Source organism: Pseudonaja textilis, chromosome Z (assembly GCF_049901715.1).
Source record: "Pseudonaja textilis isolate UNSWEBS1 chromosome Z, rPseTex1.2, whole genome shotgun sequence".
Lineage (NCBI taxonomy): Eukaryota > Metazoa > Chordata > Lepidosauria > Squamata > Elapidae > Pseudonaja > Pseudonaja textilis.
Window position 1 is genome coordinate 84,963,128 of NC_142008.1, and position 25,492 is coordinate 84,988,619.

The window sequence follows — 25,492 nt, forward strand, 5'->3', positions numbered from 1 at the left end:
TGCAGACCAGCAGCTGTAGGAGTGAATGTAGCCTCAAGAGGGGCAGGTATTACAATTGATACCTCTTGGTCTTGAAAGATGTTGTGCCTGGATTGCATTGACAGGTCCAGGGGAGGATCTGGGATAGAGCTTGTAACTGAAGCGACTTTCAGAGATGTTGTTTGCTTATTCTTTTTAGCCTCACAAAGACATTTTTTCAGTTGTTTTTCTAGTGCCTTTTGATGCCTCTTGGCGTCCTTTTCCTCGGCCTTACAAGGTTTCTTTGAACCCCTTGTTCTATCCTGGATTCTGGCCATGGCCCTGCTGGCTGCTGCTCTAGAGCCTGAAACAGTGGAGCTAACAGAGCTTCCACTTGCCATTACCACTCCTGGATACAGGAGCTGTAAATCAGTGAGGCTTGAAATTTAGAGACGGTTAGCATATCCCAGGAACCTGCTTTGGAACGGCAGGGATTCCTTAATATATTAATAAATTGATTCCCTTTTTAAATGTAATTTAATAATTGTTTTTACTAATAATATATAATTATGTGTCTGATTAAAACTGAATGTGCCAAATGGAAGGATTCACCCTGATCTGCCCAGATAATATTTTTAATTTTAAAATAGTATATTGTTTTTCCTGGGCCTTAACAGTTTTACTGCATAGGCGGATACAGGCCTGGGTGCTAGCTGTTGCTCTGCTGACAAATTTGCTATGACGGAACAGCCAACTTCTTTAATGTTAATCAGTAATGATTGGATCCAACAATTACTATCCCTGAATTTGGTCAGTTAGTTTTTGAAACATCTGTCTTGTTAATTTTGACGCAATGACAGGGTTCTGAAAGCAAAAAGAAAATGGTGCCTTCAGTTTGCTGCCTGTTTTTGGCGTGCAATTTTCTTTGCCAGCAGATCCACCCAGCGTTATAATTAGAGCAGCAGGAAACTGCCTGCTGACAAGCCAGGGAAAGGGAAAAAGCTCTAATGCTTTTCCCCCTGTGACCAGGAGAATACCTTGGGGAATTTAGCCACCGAAAGGCTATTTAATCTCGAGCCTCCCTCAGCGCCGTTAAATCCCTCACTGATCTCCAACCATCAGTGAGTCTATTTGAAAGCATCGGCTGCTTCCTCTGCCTTAGCGCTATAATTGCTGCTTTTGGCCTCTTTCTTGCTGTGCTCCTATCGCGGAGTGCCCCAAACCTGATCCAGAGCCTTTGGAAACTCCACCAGCCAGTTGATCTTAATTGCTTTGGCCTCTGTCTCGCTATAATGGCGTTTTGAGAGAAACTGAATAAGAGAGTGCTCAAGGCGCCATTGGGGCCCTCTGCTGAGGGATGAAAGTCTCCAACAACCAGCTGGTATTAAAGCACGGTGTCAGGACTTTACTGATCTTTCTAAAGTGTAGATTTGCTGTCCTCCTGTTAAAGCTACAATCTGACCTTTTTAAGTTATTTTCTGCTCTCAATTTTCTTTCAGACTATCCAGCCAAGGGAAATGTGCCTTTGTCAAATGAAGGCTGAGCAAAAACTGGGGACACTAAGGAGGAGCCTCAAGGAGGAGTGTCTTCACAAATCAGCTCAGCCTATCAGACAAGAGATGCTCTGATAGGCATCTCTGGATGCTTGTCTAGATGCTCTGAACAGCTTATCTGGAGAAACCTATATGTGGGTCAAGAAGCAACAGTGAGAACTGGACATGGAACCACTGATGGGTTCAAAATTGGGAAAGGAATCCAGCAAGGCTGTGTACTGTCACCCTGCCTATTTAACTTATATGCAGAGCACACTATGAGAAAGGCATGGCTCGATGAATCAAAAGTTGGGATTAAGATTGTCGGGAGAAATAACAACCTCAGATATGCAGATGATACCACTCTAATGGCAGAAAGTGAAGAGGAAGTAAAGAGCCTCTTGATGCGGGTGAAGGAGAGTGCAAAAGTTGGCTTGAAATGCAACATTCAGAAAACTAAGATCATGGCATCCAGCCCGCTCAATTTCTGGCAAATAGATTGGGAAGAAATGGAGGTAGTGACAGACTTTATTTTCCTGGGCTCCAAGATCACCGCAGATAGGGACTGCAGGCAAGAAATTAAAGGACGTTTGATCCTCGGGAGAAAAGCTATGGCAAATCTAGACAGCATACTAAAAAGCAAAGACATCACCCTGCCAACAAAAGTGAATATAGTCAAGGCTATGGTTTTCCCAGTTGCAATTATGGCTGTGAAAGTTGGAACAAAAGAAAGGCTGAGTACCAAAGAATTTAACGATGGTGGCTAGAGAATATTCTTGTGAGTCCCTTGGACTGCAAGGCAATTAAACGGGTCAGTCCTAGAGGAGATTAACCCTGACTGCTCTTTAGCAGGGCAGATCTTGAAAATAAAACTCGAATACTTTGGCCACCTAATGAAAAGAAGGACACACTGGAGAAGAGCCTAATGCTGGGAAAGATTGAGGGCAATAGAAGGACAACAGACAATGAGGTGGCTGGATGGAGCCACTGAAGCAGTAGACGTGAGCTTAAATGGACTCCAGAAGATGATAGAGGACAGGAAGGCCAGGAGGAACGTTATCCATGGGGTTGTGATGGGTTGGACACATCTTCACAACTAACAACAACAACACTAAATATACCTGGTGTTTGGAGAAGGAACCTGTAGAACAAATCAACTCCTTTTTAATAACTAGGGGTATTTTTTAACCAACTTAGGGTCATGGACAAGGGTCTAGCTCTAGGACAACTTGCCACCACCAATTTGTCGCTGTTGCCTCGCCTTGGCCGCCTAGCCTGACTGACTCGCTGTGTGACAACTCACCTTGGGAAAATGCCAGAGGCGAGGGAAAACCTCCTCTTCCTCCTCTTCTGTAGCTTGTACTGGATAAAAAAATTGGGGAGGATGAAACAGAGAGGAGGAGAGGGAGCAGAAAAAAGATTACTTGGGAAAGAGTCACATAGTTTTCGATACACAGGAATTTCTGCCACAGAATTCAATGGTATGGGTGCAAAGGTAAGCTTCATCAAGGAGGGATTAAGGAGAAAGAGAGGGAGGGAGGGAAAGAGAGGAGAGAAAGGGAGAGGGAAGAGGAGGAGGTTCCTCTCACCTCTGGCATTCTCCCACAGTAAATTATCACATGGTGAGTTGCCAGGGCGAGCCATTTGAGGCAAGCTAGTTGGCCCGACCCTGCCAGGGTGACTTGGAGGCAGTGATCCTGATGCAGTGACCCTGCTGCAGTGAGTTTTCCTTTTCTGCATGGACAACCTTATTATAAAAAATGTGAGAAGGGGGTCAGTCAAGACCTTTTTTCTTTTTTTTGATTTATCATTTGCATTTGTATTTCCATTCTGTCCTCTTTGTCTTATTGTCCACACATTCTTTTCCAATATTTCTAGTATCTGTAACTCCTCTTCACTCCGTCTATCCATAAATTCTTCCATAATGTTGTCTGTCGCATCTTTCATTTTTATACTCTTCAAAAATTACTCTTTTAGGTGCAGAAATTATTGCTCCCAAATTAGTTGTACATTTTTGCTAATTCTTCAAAAATGCTTTGAAATGTTTCAAACATCCCTCATTTTAAGATTTCACTTTTTTCTTTAAATTCAATTCCCTCTACTGCCCCTTTTCTGAATATACAAAGTCTCAAGTTTCATTGTTGTTTTTTCAACTTTCAGCCAATGATCTCTTTCTGATAGACTAATTTGTATTCCCATGGATTATTGCTTCATTTATTTGATTTTTCAGAAGTTTTTTAGCAAATCTATATATATAAAAGCGAAATACTATTCACACATCATCATGAAATCTCCAGAACCGTAAATCCTACAAACTTGAAATTTGGCATGTATGTTCCTCTTGGCTTCCAGGTGCTCGCTAAGAAAGGATTTTTTGAAATGACCACCAGATCTTTAATATTTCTTAATACTGTAATTAACATGCTCTGATGCTAAGGAGTCCTACTCCCCCTCCCCACCTGAAAAGATCTCTGTTCCAACTGCCAATTGCCTCACATTCCATTATCTCACATTCCATTACCTTAGTAACTCCACAGCCATTTGCCCCACTTAAGGACAGACATACCTCCAAGTTGCCAGAACAACTCTCTAAAAGGATGCAAACTACACTTCCAAACAGGAAGCTACTTTGGCATCAAAGGTTGTAGTATTTTTATTACCCACCATCCAGTCAGAACTGAAGAAGCTCCTTGGATGAAAAGCAAAATATCTTCAAACAAAAACCAGAAAGTCCAGTTGTCTCCTGAAAAAAAGCGCCTTTGGGACAACAGTTGGAGGATTGTATTTTACAACACTTTTGCTGAATATAGATAGATACTGTAGATAGATAGATAGATAGATAGATAGATAGATAGATAGATAGATAGATAGATAGATAGATAGATAGACAGGAGTGGAAAGGAGAAAAAGGAAGGGAAGGGAAGGGAAGGGAAGGGAAGGGAAGGAAAGGAAAGGAAAGGAAAGGAAAGGAAAGGAAAGGAAAGGAAAGGAAAGGAAAGGAAAGGAAAGGAAAGGAAAGGAAAGGAAAGGAAAGGAAAGGAGTGGTCTTGGGCTCCTTACAGTACTAAATGTCAGTACCTCACCAAAATAACTACACCTTCCACCTATGGAATCGATTCCGCACTCAAGGCGGTGGGAGTGATAATCCCTTATGTATTTCAATCACCAACCACCTCTGAGCCAAGAGATTATGAACCAAATTTCCCCTGAATAGCCCGATCACATAGTTTTGTAGCGAAGTACGGGTATCCAGCTGGTATTCTAATATTCTAAATTTGTCTGATCCATTCAAAATTGTCTTAGTTTACATTCTTATTTAGTTTTTTTACCATTTGTTTTATATTCTTTAAATCCCTTAAACTGTTAGCTAATTACTCTTCCACTTTGGGATGAAGTTTTATTCACCAGGTAGTTTTTCAGCCTTATTATTTAGAAGACCTCTTTTGGTTATAATTGTAAATTCAAAGGTGATTAGTGAGTGAGGTAAGTGAACCCCAGTGTCCTTAAAGGTTAATTGTTGCAAGCTTGATGGCTTCTATCATCTCCAAGCACTCAAACCCTAAGGCAACCACTATCCTCAGGTCTTCTCATTAAGAGCAGCTATCCAGAGCACCAGTGAGCATACTTTCATCCCCTCTAGTTCTGTTGGATCAAGTTTGTCACTGGTTTGCCAGTTGTCAGTGCAGCAGCATCTCCATTCTAATTTGCCATTTTTCTTACTCAGATGCTGAAGCTATGGTATACTGCAGGCATCTTCAAACTTGACAGCTTTAAGACTTGTGGACTTCAACTCCTAGAATTCCTCGTCCAGTCATGTTATCTCAGGAATTCTAGGAGTTGAAGTCCACAAGTCTTAAACTTGCCAAGTTTGAAGACCATTGGTATATTGCTTATCATTATATCATCTCCCAATATCACTGTAAGTATTTAAGATATTCCTCACCATATTTCAAATTAATTAATCTTAAATTATGAACTTGGAAAAGTACATACTGTTTTATAACTTGATGCCATAAATAATGTTTGACTAATTTTACTCAATAAATGATAAATGAATTCCATTTGTAGGCAATTGTTACCAATTCCAATTGATAGGGAAGGACTGACCCCCTCTCTAAAAGGACAAAGAAGAACCTATGGGAATGAAAATGAAATTTCACCCTGAAAATAATGCTTTAGCCAACATATCAGAACTATGAAATAACCAAAGGCAAGGTATTGAGAAAAATGTATGATTAGCTAAACACTAAATTATGAAGCCAGAAAAATAACTTAAGGTGGCCACTTGGAATGTGTGAAGTTCCAAGTTAGACATCATAAAATAATTATCATGAACTATTTTAATATAAAATTTCAACTGTGGCATAATCAGAATTAGTACTCACTGGATTTGAAAATGTCCATGTCCACATACCAGACAATGATGACTGTTGATGCTGTTGTGCTACTCTGAAAATGAGAAATAGTGGGTGTTGGCTGAGCTATAGAAACCATAGCTTCCAAAACTATTGTGAAACTTCCAATTAGTCTCATGTAAATTAGTATTCCTCTCACTTGCAGGAATAAGAAAAACGAATGTAATCAAACAAGTACAGATTGAGTTCCTTTCATGGCAAACTAATCCTGAACTAAATTTTCATGTTGGTAACAACTGGCAAGGAAAAAATAACTGATGGGGAAATTTGACATAGGAAAGATGAATGACAATGGCTGCACTAATACTATTTGCAGCAGTTAAAATTTGGAAAGAGTTTATTTCAGCACCTGCTAAAACATCAATTGACTTAGTGTTCACCCCCTAGAAATGATAAATCAGTCCTCAACTATTTCTTAATTAGCAAGTCATTTTCAAACAACCATTCATGGATGCCAGAACAACAACAGAGACCAAACTGCCATTGTGATCATGATCTTGTACATGCAATATTACAACTTTACTGCAATGAATTGTTCATAATATAGGCACGCCCAAATTTATGAATGGGTGGAACTATTTGCCAACAACAATTCCAACTGATGTTTAGCAGCTGATTTGTCACCTTGAATTTCTGGAAGATATAAATAATAAAATACTATGAATTTCAAAAAATAATTAATGTGCCAAAGAAATTTGTTTTGTACTGGTAGACCATGGATTTGGAGGAATACCGAGCACTGATAGGCAAACAAAGCCAGTGCAAAGTCAAAGGTGTGTCACAATACTCACTAGCTTAACAAGCACATCTGTACTCAGCTCAAAGCAGAATGCAATGCATATTGGAATAACATTCCAGAAGAACTTGAAGCTGTTGCACATTTGTAATGAATACTGCAAACTCTAAACCGCATTATACCTTGTCAGAAGTAAATGGTGTCTCCACTCATTCCAAAAGATCTACCAGTTTGAAGAAATACCAAATTCATGGAAACAATCAATAATAATGTCGATTTCCAAGAAAGGAGAGAATCATGAGTGCAAGAATGACCATGAGATTGTCAATCATGAGCAGGGTATTTTGAAAGTTTTGAATCCACTTCAGACAAATGGCTATTTAATCTCTTCTTAAAAACTTCCAAAGTTGGAGCATTCACAACTTCTGGAGGCAACTCGTTCACTGATTAATTGTGCTAACTGTCGGGAAATTTCTCCCTAGATCTAAGTTGCTTCTCTCCTTGATTAGTTTCCACCCATTGCTTCTTGTCCTGCCCTCAGGTGCTTTGAAGAATAGCTTGACTCCCTCTTCTTTGTGGCAGCCCCTGAGATATTGGAACACTGCTATCATGTCACCCCTAGTCCTTCTTTTCATCTCTGCCAATTGGCCTGGGGACAAAAGGGGGAGTTCTACACTAAGAGTGGTTGCTGGATTGATGGCTGATTCTACTTCGCCTTCAGTCTCTGGTCTCCACCCATCCATCTTCTTATTACCTTATTGATATATTCTTGTTTTCTTTTTCATTGTTTATTTTATTGTTCTATTATTTTTCATTTGTTTTGTTTACACTTTTCAGTTGTTCATGCTTATTGTTGTAAACTGCCTTGTGAAGCTCAACCAGTACATAATTGATTGTTAATTGAAAAGCCTTGCCCTATGCAAGCATTCAATTAACTTTTTCCATCATATTACATTTGGAGATCACCAAACTCCAGAATAAAGCCCTATTAGTCTTTTCAACTTCAAAAACTGAGTACAAAATACTAAGGTAGACTTTTCTCACCAGTAACAGAAAGAAAATACACAATATGGGGCCTCCAGAATTAGGCACAATGTTATAAAGTGAGTCCTAAGGAGCACAGAGAGTGCACATCTATAAAGTAACTAAAGGTCGGACTATACCAACATGACAATTTCTAATAATTCCTAGCATGGAATTAAACTGTCTTTAATGTACCAACTTTTAAAATGTGTTTTGTGGTTTTAACTGAAGTATTTACTCCAATTTATTATATCATTAACATTTTATTACAAATTACTGATTGTAAAATGCTGAGAACAATGATTGTGGTGAACTAAAAGCAAATATAGTACAGGAATAACAACAACAACAACAATTATTATTATTATTATTATTATTATTATTACCAGATATCAGGACTTCAGAATCGAACTGCAGAGACTCTGGCATAAACCAGTGCAGGTGGTTCCAGTGGTACTCAGCACACTGGGTGCTGTGCCTAAAGACCCAGGCAAGCACTTAAAAACAATTGGCGCTGACAAGATCACCATTGGTCAGCTGCAGAAGGTCACCTTACTGAGATCTGCTTGCATAATCCGCCGATATATCACACAGTCCTAAACACTTGGGAAGTGTTCGACTAGTGATTTGTGATATGAAACCCAGCATGGTTATCTCATCTACTGTGTATACTGTAATAATAATAATAATAATAATAATAATAATAATAATAATAATAATAATAATAATAGAAAGAGGAAGAAGTAAAAAAGATATATGTTATATAACTACCAGAACATTCTGGTTTACTCCTCAGCAGCACACTAACGCTTATTTAAATATTCTTACAGGCAGTTGGTGAGGGTGAGTAAAGCTCCCCCCTTTGGATTTTGTGATTTTGTTTTTGTTTATTCCAATCAATTTTATGTCACCCTTCGGATCTTAACATTTTATTCTTGTCTGTTGTTATACTTTTGTTCCTTGTTTCATCATGTATATCTTCTTTAACGTATGCTGATATTTTTAGCAAAGTTGGGATAGTGAGAGGAAAAGTTTGGTATCTATGCCTGAATGGGGAGAAAGCACATACCTCATATCTTCACACCCTAAATGGCTAGTAACAAAAAGTCTAAGTCTCTCTCCCTCTCTCTCTCTGGGGGGGGAGGGAGAGAGAGAGAGTACTGTGTTCGTCTGACGAACACAATACAGAAGCCTGATGATGGCAGATGAGATTCTGCCGAAACGTTGCTACAGCTTTAAAAGCACAACTACAATGACGTGGGAAAATACCCAAACAAAGCTGAATAACATACATGTAAGTACCCGCGAAAACTTAAGAAAATATATATATATATATATATATATATATACATACATATATATATATATATATATATATCTATATATATATATATATGGATCTTTGGTTGTTCGGGTTTGTTGATCTTTAGTTGTTCGCGAGAACCTCAGAAAACAAACAAATATATATATATATATATAAAAACAAGTTAAGTACATCACCTCTCATAGAGAGATATACAACAGTGAAGGTATCTGCTCTTACTTAAATTAAATAAGAACTGTACATTTTTTATTATCACTCAAAACCAACAATTGAGGAAAATTTCTTTAGTCAATAGCTTAAGACAAACTAATCTTGAATGCTAATCTAGGAAGCAACAAAAATGAAACATATGACTATGCCTGGAAATGGACAGCATCAAATTATTCAGAGGTTGCCACATAAGGTTACATAAATGCTATAAAGCTGCTGGGTGTGGCTTCATGATCATCTTTACTCATAGAGTATATTTGCTTAGTCAGAGCAGAGAAACAACTATCAGTTTAAAAGTCAGCTAGAAACTGGGGTCTAGAAATATCCTCTCTAACAATAATATCGTGAAGTTCCTTATATATTTGAAACCAAAACAAATTTTCTTCTATATATAAACCAAAGAAAAGCAATCCTCTAAGTTGTAAGTGTAAGTATGATAAGCTCTTTCCTTTCCCTACAGGATTCTGTGTGTTAGTAGACAGGATTTTAGATATTACTTGCATCAATTCCTAACATTTATTTTAATTAAATGGAAGGATCTGTTCTGAAAAGGTCAATAAAAGCATATAGCATAAAAGAAAAGAAAAAAATAGTCCAAGTAATGTTTGACAAACTTTAAAATGCAACTCTAGTACTTAAATTACGCAATATTATACTTTAAATAACCTACTCTTTTATCCTTATTCCCTGAAAATATTTAGCACAAATATATTGTCTATATGTCTATCGTGTTGCTTTCCCTTCAGTGAAAAGATACTTAATTGCAGCCAGTTTTTCATCTGCAGTTTGCAGTAATAATAACCAGCCATTTTGTTTTCACTATGAAAGATTATCAACCAGATATATTTCTATATCTTTATTATAATGTTAGATCGTTTTTAAAATAATCATTAAAATAACATTGCACAATTTACATCAAACGATTTAGACTGCTTCAAAAACAACTACAAAATATGCACTAACTTGCACATCCATCCGTTCATATAGCAGCAGATTCTGCAACATAATGAATTTTTATTCTATGACTTCAAAACTACTGCTACATAAAGCTATTAAACATACAGTTTAAAATATTCTAAATGAATATGTTCATGTATTTAGTAAAATAGTATATTTTATTGCTTCAGCTGCCTTATAATAAATGTCAAGGCCAACACACATTTTTCTCCACCTGTTCAGACTGCAATAGCTTGCTGTGAGAATGCCAATTAAAAAGGTGTCACTGTTGACAGTCCCTATTTCTTCTCATTTAATCTGACTCAAACATAGATTTCCATCCTATATTTTAAAGACATTACGTATATGCACATACTTGTTTATATAATAGCATGGCAACAAAGAAATATGTGAAATATCTGAATTCAGCTTAAATGTATTACAATCTAACAAAAAATAAATAAAAACAGTAGGGAAAGTCATTGCAAAGTATTGATATTTATTGAGGTTTGAAATGGAAGTATTTTGCCTTTTTTGTATCTTATTGTAGATTCGATCATAATACAGTACTCAGTTTCATCTGCAACATATAACAATTATATAACATTTTGGAGACACTAAGATATTCAGAAGTTATCACATGGTACAGTCTTCATAATTAGAACAAATATAAGCAATTCAGAGGAATTATATGTTGCTTCGAGTAATAATATTCATCTAAATCTAGAACAGCAATATGACGCTGACAATTCTGTCAAAAATAGCCTGTGATGTAAATTTAAGGGACGGGAAGTATCTTCCACTGTCTGAAATAAATAGATGAGTTAATAAGACTAATATTCTGTATTAATAAATTCAAATATACTGCCCACATAACACCATGCAGGATCAAATTTCTAGATAGAGAATGTATTCTTGTGATAGAATAATATGTGGAGTTGAAATGAAAAAAGTATTAATAATTTTTAACATAAAAATCCAATCAACTAACCAATATCAAAAATCTCTGACATGACTTATTTTTTATTCCACCAATAGTTCATTGCACAAAACCATAATTTATCTTAGATATACAAGGCGCAATACACTAATATAAGCAAAATATAAGTCTGCATTCCTTTTCCTCCCATCCCCATGCCTAATGACACAGCACTGCTTAAATCATTCTTAGTCAATTATGTATGTACAAACTTGGATCATAATTTGAAGATTCCACAATCTGCTACATTCCAAATACAATAAATTAGCATTTCAGACAATTCAGCTACCTTTTTCTCATACATTACACTTACTAGCAACTATTAATGCTTGTGAGATATCCTGAAATCAGCTCAGAAAAAAACACATTTAAATAAAATGTTAAAATTCTTTTTCTATTGACTTTCTTAATTGTAATTTTATAAGCTGCTGTAAATTCTTGTATGTTTTACAGGTTTTGAAAATATCTATTTTGAGCAAAAACATAAAGCTGGACCTGATTATATTTCTTTCATTAAACATAATTCATAAACACTAAACAAGTGTTAAACAAATGTTGAGCATTTGGAATGCAAACCTGATATTGCAGTTGTTAAAAATAGCTACAGCATTCATTCTCCAGGATTGCTGTGTCCTTCTTTGCCCAATTCAACACTTAATCCTTCACTATTCACAATATGATAAAATTAAATTCTATTTCTTTCACCTCTTCTTACCTTTCATACATCTCGAAAAAAATTGTGTTTAGAAGCATAACAATTTCTCAAATTGATATTGCATGCTTATAGTCTTTCTTTTAAAACATGCTAGATAAATTATCCAATACATACATACTCTCACATATTTTACAAGTAGCATGCCGATCTATTGTACATAATCAAGATACTGTCAATATACCTGTCACAAAATTCAAGATTAGAAAAAGACAGTATTGCTAGAATTATTTTTGGTTTAACATTATAAACAAGAAAGGCTTATACTCCCTCTTTCTGTTGCAGATAAATAAAACCATTCACCTACCTCTGCTGCATACTGATGGTTATTGTTTCCTAAGGAAGCTTCAAACATGCTGCACCATTTTGCCTGTCTCATGGATGGTGCAGAAGCTAGCAGGGCAGCAGACAGAAGAGTATACTGGAGTCAGCAAATGTCAGTGATAGCCTCATACTGCAGTCTATGCATTAAACACACTGAAACCCACAGGTGCCTACGTAGAGCCATACAGCTGCAGGCAGCACCTTTACGTTTTCTCAGCAGAACGCCTGTATTCCACTTTCATTCTTCTTTAACCCATTGCATGACAATAAACCAGTACTATCCCTCAGGGCATCTGTAGCAAAATCGTCACATAAAAGATTGCAGGCAGAATGAAAAGCTTTAAGGCGGCACATTTTCTACAGAAAGGACAACACAACTGCATTCACCACGAACAATTCTATTTTATTTGATTATCATCAATCTTTTTTTTTCAATTTAACATAGCCTCCATTGTTAAACACTTTAGTATTCATAACATACTTGCAAAATAGCTGACATTTTGAGAAGATTTAAGGAATGTACAATTTGCAAAATTGTACAGTTTGCATCTTGATTTTCTGCAATAAAATGAAGTACATTCCAAATAGATATTCTCTGTTTAGGAGCTGAATGGATTATTTTATTTCAGAAGAATCAGTGCCTAGAGGAGCAACATTTTTCCCTACTGGAGAGAATGGCAGCCATTTACTTGTATTCAGCTCTTTCAGCAAGACAGTTAAGAGAGTTTGATGGAATTGAACTCAAATGAGGAACGGAATAAGGGCAGACTATTTCTTTAAAGTAGTTTATATTTAGTTTCAAAATAAGATTATGCCTCATCACTTCTTGAGACCCAGTGAATTTCCACTGCTCGTTACAATCTCAAAATTACATCAATAGTTCCTTGTGAGAATAATGTATGACAGTAATTTATTTATTTACTTATTTAAAAATAAGTCACTTTGCAGAGCTACAGTACATTACTACCAATTAAAAGAATTTGCATAAATTCAATAAATTAATATATTAGAAAAATACATACTATGGATAAAAAAAATTTCAGATAAACAAATCACTTAAAGCATTATAGCTATCTTGTTTGTTCATTCATGTCAGAAGCATCACAATTACTGTGTTTCTCAGAAAATAAGGGTGGGCCTTATTTTCTTTTGACCCCTGAAAAAACAGCTAGGCCGTCTTTTGGGGGGGGTGACTTAATTTCTCCCCCCCATGCACCCTCGCCTAGAGCGCCCCGTGGACAGCCAAGCCTCGTCACCAGCCACTCCTAACGACTGATCATGGCAGAGCGCGGAGAGCTCCCTACCCCCGCCAAGCGCCTTTGCTGCAGACCCAGGTATGGTGCTGGGTGCAGGCTGGAGTGCTGCCATCAATCAAAGCGATGCCCCTGCGGGAGAGCAGGCGGTTCTTGTCGGTAGCGGGGTCTGTCTCACCGCTGCTGTTGTTGGAGATGGCACTGGTGAGAGAGGCCCATGAAGTAATTGAAATGCTGCCGGTGGAGGAATGAGCAGCACTCCAAACATGGCAGCACATGGGCAGAAGGGAAAGCAACAGCGGTGGAGGAAGCAACAGCAGCCGGCGTAATGCAGTGCCCCACCGCCACTGAGGCCAACATCCATGCCACCGCCACCACCTGCCCGTTGACCCAGTCTGCACCCAGCACCATACCCGGGTCTGCAGCAAAGGCACTTGGCAGGGGTAGGGAGCTCTCCACGCTCCACCATGATCGGCTGTTAGGAGCGGCTGGTGGCGAGGCGTGGCTGCCCACAGGGCACTCCTAACAGCAAGTTTCCCCCAAATTTCGCATGTTTTAAACTAGGCCTAAATTTGGGGGGAGGGCTTAATTTCACCTTATGCCTAGAAAACATGCTGGATCTTCCTAGGGGGCGTATTTTTGGAGAAACATGGTAAAATAAGCATACTATAATGTAACACTTAAAATATAAAATACAAGCCTAAGATATGTTCGAATTAAACAGATCTTTCCCAGAAACTACGGTAGCAACATTAATAGTGTTCTGTTGCACTGCCATAAGTTCCTCAACTGTACACTGACTGGGGCACAAAGAGAAGGTATCCATGTGTGTTGTTATCCTTATGTTACCATAATCTCAAAAAGCATAAGCAAACAAATAGCCCCATGATCCAGAGTGTCTCTGGATCATTTTATACCCATGTGCAGTCTATTCAATGATTTCCTTACTTCCAAGTTTTTGTTAGACCCAGGTGCCAGCTTCTCCATTGGTTCCTTCCATGTTGGTTCTTTGTAGTTTTCCTTAGATCCCTTCTGCTTTCAAATTCTTCAAATCTTCTATCAACCTAAGGAAGCTATTGCTGGATTTTAGCCTCTCATGAGCTGGTTGTAGGCCATAGTATAGTCTAGATATTGGTGATTGGAGTCTTTCTCTGTATACTACTGATTGTCTGTGAAGGGTTGTTGGTTCTCACCTGATACGACCTTTCTCTTTGGGTGGAGATAGCATTTGGGATTGGATGATCACTCTCAGCTTGCTGATTGAACTGAGTCTGTCAAATCTTTTAGGACACTCCCTCAAAGGGACCTCCCAGAAATTGGTGAAAGAATATTGACAGACTGACTTGTTCTCCTATAACAATAACATACACCATTACATTTGGAAGAGACCAGAAAAGGGTGGGACTGAATGCTATCTCCACCAAAGAGAAAGGTCGTATCAGGTGAGAACCAACTAATACAAGATATCATTTTCCCCAGAATCTTTGAAAGTGTAGGCTGTGTTTAGGTTTTACTTGCCCAATTAACTCCCTGATACTCCCCTGATGTTCCTGGGATAAGGACACCTTGCAGGAAATGGTATCTATTACAGCTCCCAGATGGAATAGTAAAGTGGTGGGAATGAAGTGGCTTTTGGCCTCGCTGACAAGAAGCCATGCCCCAGAGCACCTGAATGGTGATTTCCAAATTCTCTGCTGCTTGAGATGGGGAGGATGACTGGATCAGTATGTCATCCAGGTAACACTGGACTCTTACTGGGATGGCCCTAGGATGGGTTGCCAGGGCTACCAACAGCTTTGTGAACGTTCTGGGGGCAGAGGAAAGCCCAAAGGGCAAGGCCCTATATTGATAGTGCCTCCCATTATAGCAGAACTTGAGGAATTGTCTATGGGCCGGAAGAATGGGGACATGAAGGTAGGCCTCTGTTAAATCTATGAAGGTCAGGAAATCCCCCTCCTTAATCCCCTTGGGGGGATAGAGGGCAATTCTGGACTTGAAGCATCTTAACCGCTGGGTAAAATACAGGTGGTTTAAGATGCACTCTCTCCAGTCTATCTGGAGGCATTAAAGAGGGGGATTTCTTTACCTCCATTCAGTCCCACCCTTTTCTGGTCTCTTCCAAATGTAATGGTGTATGTTATTGTTATAGGAGAACATGTCAGTCTGTCAATATTCTTTCACCAATTTCTGGGAGGTCCCTTTGAGGGAGTGTCCTAAAAGATTTGACAGACTCAGTTCAATCAGCAAGCTGAGACTGATCACCCAATCCTGAATGCTATCTCCACCCAAAGAGAAAGGTCAACCCTTCACAGACAATTAGTAGTATACAGAGAAAGACTCCAATCACCAATATCTAGACAATACTATGGCCTACAACCAGCTCATGAGAGGCTAAAATCCAGCAATAGCTTCCTTAGGTTGATAGAAGATTTGAAGAATCTGAAAGCAGAATGGATCTAAGGAAAACTACAAAGAACCAACATGGAAGGAACCAATGGAGAAGCTGGCACCTGGGTCTAACAAAAACTTGGAAGTAAGGAAATCATTGAATAGACTGCACATGGGTATAAAATGATCCAGAGACACTCTGGACAAATTCCTCAGGTTCTGCTATAATGGGTGGCATTATCAATACAGGGCCTTACCCTTTGGGCTTTCATCAGCCCCCAGAACATTTACAAAGCCTTATCTCTATGGTGTTCGTCCTGCTCAGCTGCCTTGGAGCTCTTTCGAGCCCCTGCAACCTTGTCCTTTGGCTTGGGCTCTAACAGGAAGATATCTGATCTGGGACTGCTGGGCTTAGACAGCGTGACGGCCTGCGAGCTGTCTCCTCAACTCTCCTGACAGCGTGGCGTTCTGCCATTTTTAATTCCGATGATGTTATTCCGGAATTTCCACAAGTTATTCTGCAACCTTCCTATCCTACGTTATCTAACCTGTCTGTCAATGTATGAGATTTCTCCCTTTGCTGCAATCTTCTGCCCTTTCAATGCTGCCACAGTGAAAAAAAAAAAAGGGATCCGCATTTAAGCCATTTAGAGCCTTGCCAAACCAAAGCGCAGGGATGTAGTGTAGATGATGTTTCTACATACCTCCCGCAAAAAACCAATGTAGATCAGCCCTTAGCCGATCTGTTGTCCGTTGAAATAGTATTCAGTATTGGTGTTTTTTTTCTGAATTAAATTAGTTCAAATTTTGATTCTTTAGGAGAAGAAGTTAGCACATCATCCAGCTAGCTGACTGAATCAATTTCTGGGAGGTCCCTAGCAACAGAGGGAGTGTCCTCAAAGATTTGACAGACTCAGTCCAATCAACAAGCGGAGACTGATCACCCAATCCTGAATACTAATTCCACCTCAATGGAGAACTTGAAAGCTAGCCTTCAAGTCTTGTTAAAACATGTTAGACCACCCTATGACAGGTGCAAATTTGTGTAAAGTTTCTCAGAAATCTCTCATGATGTAGCTAAAGTTGTATTTTTATTGTAACTTAAGACAGTCTCCATTAAAACAACTAACAATCTTTGATTATTAAGACAGATTCCTAAATGTCTTTTTCCTTTAAGTTCAAATTCAATTACCTATGTGCAACAATAATCTGGCCTTTTGGTTCCCATTCCTAAATGACAGTTGTCTAAATTCTCTTTATTCATGTTTTGAGAAATTCTAAATATTAATAAAGCCTGTCACAAATTCTGCCCCCATCAATGAATAATGTGATGAAATAACTCTGAACTTATTTAATCTTCCTACAGAAAATTACTATAAGAAAGGAGGCCAACTTCATATTCTAGGCAGACAAGAAACACTAAGACCTTCCTTTGTCCTTCCCTGCTTAAAATAACATCCATGAGAACTTCAAAAAACAATCAGATTCACTCTAATTTTGCCCCCTCCTCATCTTTTTGCATTTTTTTAAACAGAAAGAAGTTCCACATCATACAGTCAGCATGAAGATCCACAACACCACTGAGTGCAGTCAAAGCCAGATTAAAATACAATTGGGTGATATTTGAGACAATAAAATAAAAACAAAACGTAGGTAATATATTTTAAAACTGAAAAGTAAATAGAGCCCCATATGACAGAAATTCAGTCTAAGCAGTAGCATCCTTGTTGCTACAATTAAACTGAGAAATGAGTTTGTGCCTTCAGATAGCCGATATCCATAATCTAATACAGTGGATAGTTATGTTTATTTTATTAATTTGGTTTTAAAATAATTAAAGCAATCGCATTTTTATAATGATCATACCAAAGGTTGATCCCAGTTGTTTCGTTATGCGTGCACAACTGCACTTTCTTTTCAGCGAATTGGCTGTATATAACAACAAGTAGGAGGAGGAGGAGGGGGTGGTCTACCAGAAAGTCATTTTTGTTTGCTTCTCTATTTTTCCTCAAAATTCTTTAAGTACTTTTGTGTATGTGTTTTTAATTGCATATTTTACTTAACCAACAAGTTCAATAGATGGTTAGATTAGACGTAATTTGCAACAAAAAATAACGCTTTAGAAATAACATTTTAAAAATTACCTTACTGTACTTATGTTGTTGAAGACACAGAAATTTACATTTTATTTAAATACATTGTCAAAAGCAATTGTAAGTATTAATTCTGGCTTAAAATTTTCAGATGTTTATATTCTATCTTGATTGACTAAGAGTTCATATAATATGTGTCTGATGATTTACATTTCAAAATGTTTGTTTACTCAGATTGTTTTAATTTCTTTTATAATTTATGCATTTTAACTGTTTTTTGCATTCTTGTATTAATTTAAAAAAAGAAATAGAGGCAGTCTTTGAGTTATGATTATAATTGAGCCCTAAAACAGTTAAGTGAATTTTGCCCCATATTATTACCTTTCTTGCTACAGTTGTAAGTGAATCACAGAAATTGTTAAAAGTTGGTAACACAGTTGATAAGTGAACCTGCCGTCCCCATTAAGTTTGCTTGTAAGAAATTAACAAAAGGTGATTGTATGACTCCAGGACACTGCAGCAATCATAAATGTGAGTCAATTGCCAAGCATGAGTTTTGATCACGTGACCATGGGGATGCTGCAATGGACAAAAGTGTAAAAAATGGTCATAACTTTTTTTTTTTCAGTACTGGGGTAACTTTGATTGGTCACTAAACAAACAGTTTAAGTCAAGGACTATAAATTGGAGGGGATTATACAATATTTGGTTCAAGGGATAATTATCTGATGTTAGTGAGTGGGGTATCAAGCTCATAAACCTGAACATTTTATCCAATGAAAGATATTTCACAAAATTATGTGCAAATGAAACAGCTATGCTAAGAAATGCTACATAAAATTTTACAATTGTTAGTTAACAGCTTATTTGTATGGGAAATTGAATAAAAAATACAGTAGTTCAGAGACTTCTGCAAGGACTAAGCAGAAGAATTTGAAAAAAGAAGCAAAATCAAGGAACAGCAATCCAATTCTGTGAGTGCAAAATACCATGTGTCTTTAGTCCATATTGGGTTTCATCTTGTGATAAGAGAGTTTGCTGGACAAACGTCCAATGAGATGTTACTTTGAGATCAGAACATCATCATTTCTCTCCAATTAAAATGAATATTAACTTTTGTTTATAGCAAAGAGGGATTATTAATGATACTATTGTTTTAGAATCTAACTGCATATTGTTCCACAGAAACAAATGCATACCTGTTAGAAGAACAGAAAGAGAAGGACTGGAGATAGTTTTGCATGAAATTTTCTTCCTTTGGTTTATGAGGGAGGATATGAAGTTAGCCATGAACCCATGAGAAAGATGAGTGGTTTTTAAATATGATATATAAATAAATACATAAATTCCTGCATATAGGTAATAAATATCCTTTAGAAAGAGATTTACAAAAGACATACAAAAATGTTCATTATATAAGTGTGAACAATAAAAAATAAAGGGAGCTTATAGCAATTAATATGATTAGATTAGAAATGTAGTGTAAAATATAAATAAAATATATGTAAGTTGTCCTTGCTTAATGACCACTCATTGTTCTAACTTGCAACAATGGTACTTACAACCACATCTCATAGCTCACAATTAGAACATTATAGGATCATGCAGTCACATAGTTACCATTTGCAACCTTCTTGGCTTGCTTCCTAAAAGCAAAGTAAATGGGAAGGCTTAGGGGTGGGATTCAAATTTTTTAACAACTGGTTCTGTGGATGTGGCCTAATTTGTGGCTGTGGCTTGATGGTCAGATGAGTGTGGCTTGCTGACTGGGCATGGCTTGGTAGTCATGTGACTGGGTGGGCATGGTTTGTGTGTAAATATTGTCAATATTGATTTTCTTTATAAAAAGAGCAACTTTTACCCAAAAGCAGGCAAAGCAGGCAGGCAGATTGAGTTGCTCACAGAATCACAGATTCACTTAGAGATCTATCTATCTCCAATCAGCTACCTGAGTCTGCACTGGAAAGTAGAAGCTTCAGTCCTCAGGAAGATTTGTCTCTGCTTTTAGATTAGCTAGAAAGCAAGAAATCCAAGGATTTCCTGCTTTCTAGCTAATCTAAATCTCCTGGCAGAGCAGAACAGCTGATGTTGAGGGGGGGGGAGGAAAAAATAGCAATTTACCAAACCAGGCAAGTTGAATGGCTCACATGCCAGGGAAGGAATGAGGGGAGGGGAGGGGAGAGGAGGGGCCAGCCAGTGGAGCGATTTGCCGGTTCTCTAAACTAGTGTGTGTGCAGCGTTTGCAAGAAATCAGCTTTCCTGCCTGGACAAGCACTGTGCGCAGGTTGAAAATCCTTGTTTCCTGCTTTTTCAACCTCAGCTGTGCCGTGCAAAGCAGCTGAGGAGGGAAAAGCAGGGAATAAAGGACAGCCTAGAGCCCGGGCAGGTGGGTGGGCCAAACACCGAACCGGTTCAGTGTCAGCTGCTCTTCGCAGCTACCAGTTCTATAGAACTGGGCCGAAACGGTAGCATCCCACCCCGGGAAGGCTAGCAAGAGATTGCAAATGGCGACCATGTGATATTCTTGCTTAAAGATAGTGTGTGATTTTGTTAACAAAAGCAACCAGTTGAGTTCTGGAACTGCTGTCACTATGCTACATGGCCAAATGAGATTGTGCTTTATGACTGCATTGCTTAGAAATGGAAATTCCAGGCCTAATTGCCCACATTAACTGGAAATATCTGTATACTTAAGATGAAGTGTGAGACCTGAAAAGGAATTAAGAGAGATCACGTAAGAAGAAATGGTTTATATTCTCATTATGTGAAATAGTAATTTTCTTCAAGGATACCAGCTGTAAACATGCAAAAGATTCAGTTTTAAGAAACTGAAGTACATTAAATCTAATGTATAATTAATTAATAATTTAAGTTCTGCAGCCAGGCCTGTTTTAATATAATGACCCATAATAACAGGGTCTTTTGATAATTTCTGACATGTAGTAATTGAAATGAAAACTGAACATCAAAGAAAGTATGTTGCTCAGTGAATGGCTCATCACAGAATGAAACTTACTTTTTTTTCCCCTGAGGAACTATGATTGATACCTCATCTCACTATTGGAGGGGGTTCCTCCAATTAGACAAAAAGAAAAAGCATATCCTGAAAAAGAAAACCTTCTTCCTAAACATGTTATAGCACTTTTCAGATATAGACACACGCACACATACACAAATACAAATCACAAGAAGTTTTAAAACAGCTTGTTTATTTTCAAAATCTGTATACTGCTTTTTTTCTCTTAGAAACTTAAAACAGTACCACACAAAATCTTTTTTATTTATTATTTTTCTTTCTTTCCTCTCCAGCAGAGTAAAATTGTCATTTATGTATTAAATGTGAATATCAGTGGTTTTATGCATGAGGTTCTGGGATAGCATTATGGCCTTCAATCAGATTTTTGTTTAAAACAATATGAAAACAAAGGTGATTGTGTAATTTATTTTTTGCAATTCACTAATATGTCCAAGTCTGCAGATGACTTGGCAAATCAAAGTAGGGTACACTTTTTAAAATGTTGGAAGAGTTTAATTCTTTGTCATTCCTGAGAAAAGCTGTCAGAGCAGCAATCCAACCAGCACACAAGTAAATCATTCAGCAGGATTCATTTATAGAAGAAACTGTTTATATACGATAATATAAAGTATAATACATGTATACAATACCCATGCAGCAGAAGCCAGAACCAGAACCCAGAATCCAGAAGTCATAATCATAGAAGCAATATAATACAGAGGCTATATTACAAGGACGAAGCAACTCTTATATACAAATCAGTCAAGGTAAGCCATGCCCAGGCTCCAAGCTGTCTGGGTCACCAAACAGTCTCCACTGGCCCAACTGTTACCATATCTATTCCATTTTATGAAGTCTTATACACAGACAAAAGTGACTGCAAACAGTCACACAAGGCAAGTCTATAATTCACCATCTCATAATTTCTAGTCTAATACCTTAACTACTGTACTATATATGTCTCTATACATGCAAACATTTTATCATGTAAACTTATTAGTCATTAATAACTGCTGTCATTAGTTTGAAAGGATTTAATTTTCTTTCAACAGAAAATGCAATACTACAATATTTTCAATGCCAAGCATTAGACCTTTAAAACTCAAAACTGGCAATTTGTGTTGCACTCAGAAATTACTATGCCAAGCCCATACAGATGGCATGTATATTCTCGGTTAGTGGCACCATCAACAACAAATTGCACTTTCCTCTCTATAAAAGAGTAAAAATGTTATTGTATGAATCCAACTTCAACTACTTGAAATTTTTGAATGGAAAAAAATATTTATTTTTAAGTTTATTGCATATTTTTTATTTTTAATCACACCTCTTATCTTTTTTATACAATTAGAACTCCAAAGAGTTAGCTCATGGATAAATGCTTCTGAGAACTGATTTATTTCATGTCTTTGGCACTTTTCTTATACCACATAGTGCAGCAAAAATTGTACACAAAATTCAACGTGGCCATATCATAGGTTTCTATTATTATGGCATGATTTTTCATTCTGTAGTCAATAATATTTTATTTATCACCATATACCTCATTAATATTCTCACTCACTTTCATTAATAAAGAGAAGAGTTCCATTTATAACTCAAGAAGAGGAAACAGTATTTTACTTCATTAATATAATTCTGTTATTGTATCAGAAATACTTGCTGAAGATTTCAATAATTAAATACATTTACATATCATACCTCAACAATCCAACCTTCAAGAGTTAGTAACAAGATCAATAAATGCATGTCAAAATCAAATATACACCAAAGACCAGAATAATAAAATACTAACACTTAGCAAAAATTAGTTTTAATAAACTGGTAGTCCTCGACTTACAACCACAATTGAGCCCAGAATTTATGTTGCTAAGTGAGAAATTTGGTAAGTTTTACCCCCTTTTGTGACTTTTCTTGCCACCTCTGTTAAGTGAATCACTGCAGTTGTTAAATTGGTAACATGGTCGCTGAGAAAAATTTGGCTTTCCCACTGACTTTTCTTGTCAGAAGGTCACAAAAGGTGATCACATGATCCTGGGAAACTGCAACCATCATAAATATGAACCAGTTGTCAAGCATTTGTATATAAATCACATGATCATGTAATAGTACAAAGATTGTTAGGTGAAAGATGGTCATAAGACACTTTTTCAATATCGTTGTAACTTGAACGGTCACTAAATGAACTGTTGTAAATCAAGGACTACCTATAGTTGGTCTTCAAACCTTTCTTGTTGAAATAAGCAACTAGGGCACACAAGGCTAATTTTCAATTTCATAGTGTCTCACATAATCTACAATACAAAAGAAACATTAGTCAACCGGGGGTGGGGGTGGGGGTATTTGAGCAGGATTATTTATCCTAGACATAAAATAATTAAGTTTATATAAGTAAAATGCCAGGCTACAGCCTTGCCTTACTCTTCATGGAATTTTTCTGGCATAATGCCTTTATACTATCCAAATCCTGCTGTGTTGCTTCATCATGTCAGTGAGAAGATAATACATCGGTAATGTATATCAACATTATATAACCCCAGCAGGTCACCCAGGGTTGTGATGGTCGTCCCAAATACTCAACTTACCCATGTAACTGAAAGGAGAGATATTGGAAGATGCTGAAGTCAGATCACTTTAGTGACAAGAGCAAAGGTCATTTCGTACTGCATAGAGAAAGAAACGGAAACCATTTCTGCATTTTACCAAGAAAGTCATATGGATATAAAGATGAAAAGCTAAATAATTTTCAAAGTACTAATGGTATTTATGACTTGCCAGATTAAAACCTTCAGGACATCTAATCATAGAATCATGTCCCAGGATATTGGGACATGCCAATGTTTCCATGCAGAAAAAGAAATTTGAGCTCCTCCCAGAATTACAGTGGAAATATGGAGTTTACCAGCATGAACACAGGGAAGCTCAACACAATGAAAATGCAATTAATCAACCACATTGTATCATCGGTGAATTGAAATGGACTGAAATTGGACATTTTCAGTCAAAAAATCCATTGTTTCTTACTCAGGAAATGAAAACTGAAGAAGGAATCATTACGTTTTCACAGTACGTAAGGGTATAACAAGAACAGTACTTGGCTACAATGCAATCAGTGATCAAATAGTATCAATTACACTTTGTGTACAACCTTTTAATGATTGTCCACCATTATGCTCAAACAACGTAAGTAGAGATTGATAGATTTATGATCAACTTCAGTCTGACATTGACAGAACAACAAGCAAGATATGCTGCTTGCTTTTGGAGTTTATAATGCCAAAGTTGGAAATATTAAGGAGGAAATTGTATGGTAGTCCTCAAGTTAAAACTGTTCATTTAGTGACCATTCAAAGCTACAATGGCACTAAAAAAGTGATTTATTATCATTTCTCATATTTATGACCATTATAGCATTCCCAATGGTCATGTGATTAAAATTCAGACATTTTGCAACTGATTCCTCTTTATGACAGCTGCAGTGTCCTGGGGTCATGTGATTACCTTTAGCAATGTTCTGATAAGCCAAGTCAATAGGGAAGTCAGATTCACTTAACAACCACAGTGATTCACTTAGCAACTGTGGCAGGAAAGGTCACTTGACATATCTGTCATTTAACAACAAAAATTTTGGGCTCAATTATAGTCATAAGTCAAGGACTACCGGTAGTTGGACTGCATGGCTCACAAAACCAAAATAAAGCAACATAACTACTTATTAGTTTCTACCAATCCAGTGATTTCTTCATTGCTAACACAGCTTTCCAACAACCGAAACAATTATATATATGGATATCAACAGATACATTAATTGACAGATTACAGAAAACAGATGGACTTTAATATTGGTAGAAGGAGGTGGAAGAGCTATACTAATAAAGATGGTGGCCAGGGACTGACTATGGAACAGATCACAAATTACTCATGTGCAGGTTTCAAGTTAAACTAAAGTAGAAGGAAGCCAATCATTTGCCTTATATGATGTTGAGCATATACTCCCATTTTCAAGAAAAAATCAGGAATCACTCTGAAGTTCTGAATTTCATTGATAGAGAGTCAGAGGAATTATTGGATGAATTTTAAAATATTGTTACAGATGAATGTTAAAAGAAAGAAAGGAAAGGAAGAAAGAAAAGAAAGAAAAGTGGATGTCTGAACTATGGCAGTTCTGAAGAATAGAAGAAAAGCCAAAGAAAAAGATTTCAGGAAAAAAAATGTAACAAAAAATTTCAGAGAACTGTTAGAAGATACTAGAAGCAATATTAAATCAAATTTTAAAAAATTAAAATTGGAAAATAGACATGGAAAAACAATTTTTTCCAAAAGATCTTTGAATTTAGAAAAGGTTTTAACCTCAAATTGGTATTCTAAACATGCCGATCGACAGTATAAGAAAAAAAAATAGTAAAAAATGCAGACATTTTGGAATTTAAATTTGAAATTAAATTACAGCTTTTTTTATTAAGTACAGGTGAAACTCAAAAAATTAGAATATCATGCAAAAGTTCATTTATTTCAGTAATGCAACTTAAAAGGTGAACCTAATATATGAGATAGACTCATTACATGCAAAACAAGACAGTTCAAGCCGTGATG

General features: G+C 37.0%; 1 protein-coding gene across 6 annotated transcripts in view; it reads right to left on the reverse strand.

Moving 5' to 3' along the window:
* The window catches only part of TANC2 (tetratricopeptide repeat, ankyrin repeat and coiled-coil containing 2), a 343,732-nt gene that overhangs the window by 221,446 nt on the left and 96,794 nt on the right, over positions 1–25,492 (reverse strand). Inside the window, exon 1 of one of the 6 annotated variants that reach the window (XM_087917325.1) lies at positions 12,133–12,247. The exons of the other annotated variants lie outside the window; for them this stretch is intronic. The gene's annotated coding sequence lies outside the window, so the exon portion shown is untranslated. Of the gene's footprint in view, positions 1–12,132; positions 12,248–25,492 lie in introns of those variants that run through there. 6 annotated transcript variants of the gene reach the window in all.